The sequence below is a fragment of the Natrix helvetica genome, assembly GCF_964273705.1.
Source record: "Natrix helvetica genome assembly, chromosome: Z".
In the NCBI taxonomy this organism is placed as follows: domain Eukaryota; kingdom Metazoa; phylum Chordata; class Lepidosauria; order Squamata; family Natricidae; genus Natrix; species Natrix helvetica.
Window position 1 is genome coordinate 75,456,842 of NC_138554.1, and position 6,000 is coordinate 75,462,841.

The following is a 6,000-nucleotide window of genomic DNA, read 5'->3' on the forward strand; positions in this document are numbered from 1 at the left end:
TTTAAACATTTCAAATCAAGAATGGCCCTCCACCCTCCAGAGGATTTCGGGATGACCAATAGAACGGAATAAAACCCACAGCCTGTCTGGTCCGCAGAGACTTTCTGTATGGCTCTAATGTCCAGCAGGTGATGGATTGCTGATTGCATAAGAAGTTGCCTTTGGGGGTTGCTAGCAAACAGGGCAACGAATGAAAAAGTTTGGGGGAGGGTAAATAAACTCCAGGGTCAGACTGAACCTGACCGTGGCCCTAACTCGGCATCAGTAGTTGTAGCATCCCACTGGTTAGCGGAAAAAACTTAATCTGCCTCCAATGGGGAACTGATCCTGAGGGGGATTATGACCTGCACTAGTATTGGTTACCGCTCCCCCGAAAGGGACGCTTAGATTGGTTCCCCCTCTGCTGCCGATACTGTTGCTGCCTAGGCCACTGAAAGAATCCCCCCTGTGGGCAAAATCCTGAGGGTGAGTACTCTGATTGTTGGGAGGGCCCCCCATATTCATGGGCACGAAAGAGGTGCCTTCTAGGGTAGGGTGCCGGGGTGAGAACCCCTTTTTGGGGTTGGAGGGATGAATTTTGCGTTTATCCTTACCCTCAATCAATAGGGGAGTGAGAGAATCCCCAAATAGGATGCCCCCTGCATATCATTCAGATGCCAGGCACCACTTATGTTTGACATCTGTCTGCCACTATTGCAGCCACAACAGTCTGCGTGAGGCTACCAATGATGTCATTGCCCTGGAGGCGAACCGAGTAGTGCTCAAAGTGACGTCTGAGGTAAATTGTACTGCAGCTACAATTTTGTCCTGGTGGGCTCTTGAATCACCGGCCGGAATCCACTCTTGCAGCTGTTGTAGCCAGCAAAAGCTCAAGCGGGAGAAGAAGGATGCCGCCGTCGAGGTCTGCACTGCCCAGGCAGTCTCCTAGTGGTTCCATTGGAGGACCTGGTCTGTGTGCCTGTTCTCTGGCTTGAGGATGTCCTCTTGCACCCCTGGCATCGTGGTGTTAGTATACAGGGTGGCAATAGGGGGATCGATTGTGGGCCACAACAGACTTGTTGAGAGACTTGTCGACATTGTAAATACACCTATCATTGACTGAGGGAGCTGGTCCCAATGTGAGTGGACCACTGTCGGCGAATCGTGTCCACAAACAATTGCGGAGCCGGGATGACATCAGCCTCCATCTTGTGCTTGGTGAACCATACACTAGTTGACTGAGCTTGCTGAAGGGGCTCCTTTGCCCCTTGATCTCCAACCAAAGAAGAGGCCTTGGCCTTGCACAGTAGAGGGGTAAACAAATTAGACGGAAAGAGGCCGGAGTAGGTAGGCTTATTGGGAACGGGACCCTCCTCCTTTCACAGGTCGGCCTCCCTGATCTCCCCTTCCTCTGAGGCCGGGTAGGGGCAGCAGTCAGGCTCAGGTGGTGGAGGCTGGGTCGTAGAAACCGGGACTCCCCCTGTGTGAGAAGGGGTCTGAGGAGCTCCCACCTGTGGGCTTGCAACCTTTTCCTTCAATCCTGCCACGATGCCGTTTTACAGCCTCCGCTATAATGTCCTGGAGCCCGGATGTCATAGCTGGCATAGCAGGGGGAGGGTACATGGTCGCTAAGGAGGTCACAATCCCCTTCGGACAAAGGCCAGCTGTGGTAGGGGTGAAGGTGGCTGCTGCACTGTGACCTTGGCAACGGGTGTCTGAGCTGCCCCACAGTCCTGACGTATTGATTGGGAACATAGGACTAAATGGCCCTGACAATCCCCAGTTGAAGTGGAACTGAAACCAGTTGGCTAGGGGCCCCTGGCTCCTTACCCGGGTGACGGGCAGGAAGTCCTGTGGCCTCCGGGTGCTTGCTCTTGGATGAGGACTTATGTGGCTTTTTTGGCTTTGGACCCCTTGCTGCCAGAGGAAGAGCCCTTGCTGGAACCAGTGGTCCCCTGGGAGGCAGCTGGCCCGGAGAGAGAGAGGGTGGCCTGGGCCACTACAAGGAGCCCTTGATCAACCTCCATTGTGCTCCTGCTGGCCTCTGGGTTCCCCGGATCAACCACGCTGCTGTTGGTCATGTGGTAAGCAGGGAGGCTCAAGACAAAATGGTTGCCATGGAGAGGCTCCACCCACCTTCCAAAATGGCGTCCACACCCTTTTGGAGCTGCCTGCTGGGCCTGTGAACGCTGCGGGCCGCACTGCTGCTGTCGGCGCCTGGCTACCTGCTTCCTTAGGGGCCTCCTCATGGCTCCGCGACCTCCTGCCTCACCCAGTGCTTCCGCTCCTTCTCCAAAGCCTCACTGTGCGGCGGGAGGTGGAGACGCATCTGATCAGCACTGCCCTGCCGCCGTGCGGCAAACGGGGCTTCTTCCCCAACTCAGGAGGCTGCTAGGGCCCAGGAGACACTCGTCTCAGCTCACAGTAGCAAATCATACGTTGTCTATGCGAATTGAGCAGCATGGGGAAGAGATAGCTCCCTGCCAAAGAGAGGGAGACTTTGTGCGTGCCTGCAATTAGCAGCCTTGCCGGCAGTCAGACTTCAGAGCACTGAATCTGGCAGTACTCACAGTCAATGAAAGCAGAAATTTCGAATTAATCAGTTTGTTCGTAGTTATATGTATATTTCCGAGATGGAAGGGATAACACGACTGTCCCAGAGTGGACTGAGTCGGAAACTGGGTGGTACCACTCATGGAGGCAGGTTATATAGGGGTTAATTAATTAGTATTCAGACTCAGTCCAATCAGAGCACAGATAGTGTTAATCCATGCATGGATGCTATCTCCACCCTTATTGAGAACAATAGAAAAGGGAGGACCAGAGATCTCTTTAAGAAAATTGGAGATATGAAGGGAATGTTTCATGCAAAGGTGGGGATGATAAAGGACCAAAATGGGAGAAACCTAACAGAGTGAGAAGAGAATAAGAAGAGGTGGCAAAATTACACAGAGGTTATATACAAGAACAAGCTTAATGTTCCTGATAACCAAGATGGGGTAGTCACTGACCTCAAGCCAGACATCCTAGAATGTGAAGTCAAATGGGCCTTAAGAAATCTAAGCAACAACAAAGTTAGTGGAGGTGACAGTATTCCAGCTGAGCTCTTCAAAATCTTAAAAGATGCAGTAAAAATGCTACACTCAATTTACCAGCAAATTTGGAAACCTCAACAGTGGCCAGAGGATTGGAAAATATCAGTTTACATTCCAATTCCAAAGAAGGGCAATGTCAAAGAATGTTCAGACTACCACCCCATTGCACGTATTTCACATGCTAGTAAAGTTATGCTCAAAATCCTACAAGCTGGCTCTAGCAGCATGTGGATCAAGAATTACCAGAAATACAGGCAGGATTTCGAAGAAACAGAGGAACTAGAGATCAAATTGCCAACATATGCTGGATTATGGAGAAAGCTGGGGAGTTCCAGAAAAACATCTACTTCTGCTTCATTGACTATGCTAAAGCCTTTGATTGTGTGGATCACAACAAATTGTAGCAAGTTCTTAAAGAGATGGGACTACCAGACCAACTTATTTGTCTCTTGAGAAACCTATATGCGGGTCAAGAAGCAACAGTGAGAACTGGACATGGAACCACAGATTGGTTCAAAATTGAGAAAGGAGTCCAGCAAGGATGTATACTGTCGCCCTGCCTATTTAACTTATATGCAGAGCACATCATGAAAAAGGTGGGACTAGATGAATCAAAAATTGGAATTAAGATTGCCGGGAGAAATATCAACAACCTCAGATATGCAGATGATACCACTCTAATGGCAGAAAGTGAAGAGGAATTGAAGAGCCTCTTGATGCAGGTGAAGGAGAGTGCAAAAGTTGGCTTGAAACTCAACATTAAGAAAACTAAGATCATGGCATCCAGCCCCCTCAATTCCTGGCAAATAGTTGGAGAAGAAATGGAGGTATTGACAAATTTTATTTTCCTGGGCTCCCAGATCATCGCAGATGGGGACTGCAGCCAAGAAATTAAAAGACGTTTGCTCTTGGGGAGGAAAGCAATGGCAAATCTAGACAGCATACTAAAAAGCAGAGACATCACCCTGCCAACAAAAATGCGTATAGTCAAGGCTATGTTTTTTCCAGTTGCAATGTATGGCTGTGAAGGTTGGACCATAAGAAAGACTGAGTGCCAAAGAATTGAGGCCTTTAAACTATGGTGCTGGAGAAGACTCCTGTGTGTCCCTTGGACTGCAAGGCGATCAAACTGGTAAATCCTAGAGGACATCAACCCTGACTGCTTTTTAGAAGGCCAGATCCTGAAGATGAAACTCAAATACTTTGGCTACCTAATTAGAAGGACTCACTGGAAAAGAGACTAATGTTGGAAAAGATTGAGGGCAAAAGAAGAAGGGAGAGAATGAGATGGCTGGATGAAGCAGTAAGCATGAGCTTAAATGGACTCCAGAGGATGGTAGAGGTCAGGAAGGCCTGGAGGAACATTGTCCATGGGGTCACGTTGAGTCGGACACAACTTCCAACTAACAACAATGCACATAGCAGATGTAATATTACCTCAAAGAACTGAGAAACTGATAAAAGGACTGAAGAGCAAACAGTATATCTCCAAAGATCTGAGTATTAGTGGAACAGGACAAAATGTGATGTTTTAAGAATGAATCCTCTCTGCCCTTACATAAGGTCCCAGGGCAGTAAAAAAAGTCTTCCAAATGTTTGTAATATAAAATTAAAAGGGATGTTTCACAATTATAGTTTGGCTGGAAAAGACTCTCTAGAACAGGAGTATCAAACTCGATTTCATTGAGGGCCGCATAAGGGTTGTGTTTGACCTCGGGGCCAGGATAGGTGTGGCCAGGGTGAGCGTGGCCAGCTCAACATCACTCATGTCAAGGGCGCCTGTGGGGGTCGAGTGTTCTGCCAGCAAAAAAGGGCTGTTTTCAACTGCAACGGCCTCTTGCAATCCTCTGGCAGCGAAAACAGAACTCGGTAGTGCCATGCGCAGTCCTCACGAACTTCATTTTTGGCTGGACAGAGGACTGCTGGAGTCTATCCAACCAAAAACTAGAGCTCGGGAGCACATTTTCGCTGGCAGAGCGATCGGGCCACCACAGGGACCCCTGACACAAGGAATGTCAAGCTGGCCACATCTACCCCTCTGATCTCTGGAGGGCAAAGGATGGGGGTTGTTCCTCCATCCTTGTCCTATTAGACCTCTCGGCGGCTTTCGATACCATCAACCATGGTATCCTATTGCGCCGTCTGGAGGGGTTGGGGATCGGAGGCACCGTACTGCGGTGGTTCCGCTCCTACATCTCTGGCCGGACGCAATGTGTGTTGACAGGGGAGCAGAGGTCGACCCCGAGGCCCCTTACTTGTGGGGTCCCACAGGGGTCGATCCTCTCGCCTCTCCTGTTCAACACATATATGAAACCGCTGGGCGAGATCATCCGTGGTTTCGGGGTGGGATACCATCTGTACGCTGATAACACTCAGCTGTATATTTCCACCCCAAACCACCCCAATGAGGCCATCGAAGTGATGTCCCGTTGTCTGGAAGCCGTGCGGGTCTGGATGGGTGACAACAGGCTCAGGCTCAACCCCTCCAAGACAGAGTGTCTGTGGCTCCCGGCTCCCCGGTACAACCAGCACATTCCATCGCTGGCCATCAGGGATGAACAATTAGCCCCGGTGGAACGGGCATGCAATTTGGGCGTCCTCCTTGATGCCCGGCTGGCTATGGAAGATCATGTGGCAGCCGTGGCGAGGGGGACGTTCCACCAGGTTCGCCTGGTGCGCCAATTGCGACCCCTTTTGGACCGGGAGGCCCTGCGCACAGTCACTCATGTGCTGGTGACGTCTCGCCTGGACTACTGTAATGCTCTCTACATGGGGCTCCCCTTGAGGTGCACCCGGAGACTGCAGTTGGTCCAGAATGCAGCCGCGCGGGTAATTATGGGGAGATCGAGGTTCTCCCATATAACACCTCTCCTGTGCGAGCTGCACTGGCTTCCTGTGGCCTACCGGGTGCGCTTCAAGGTGTTAG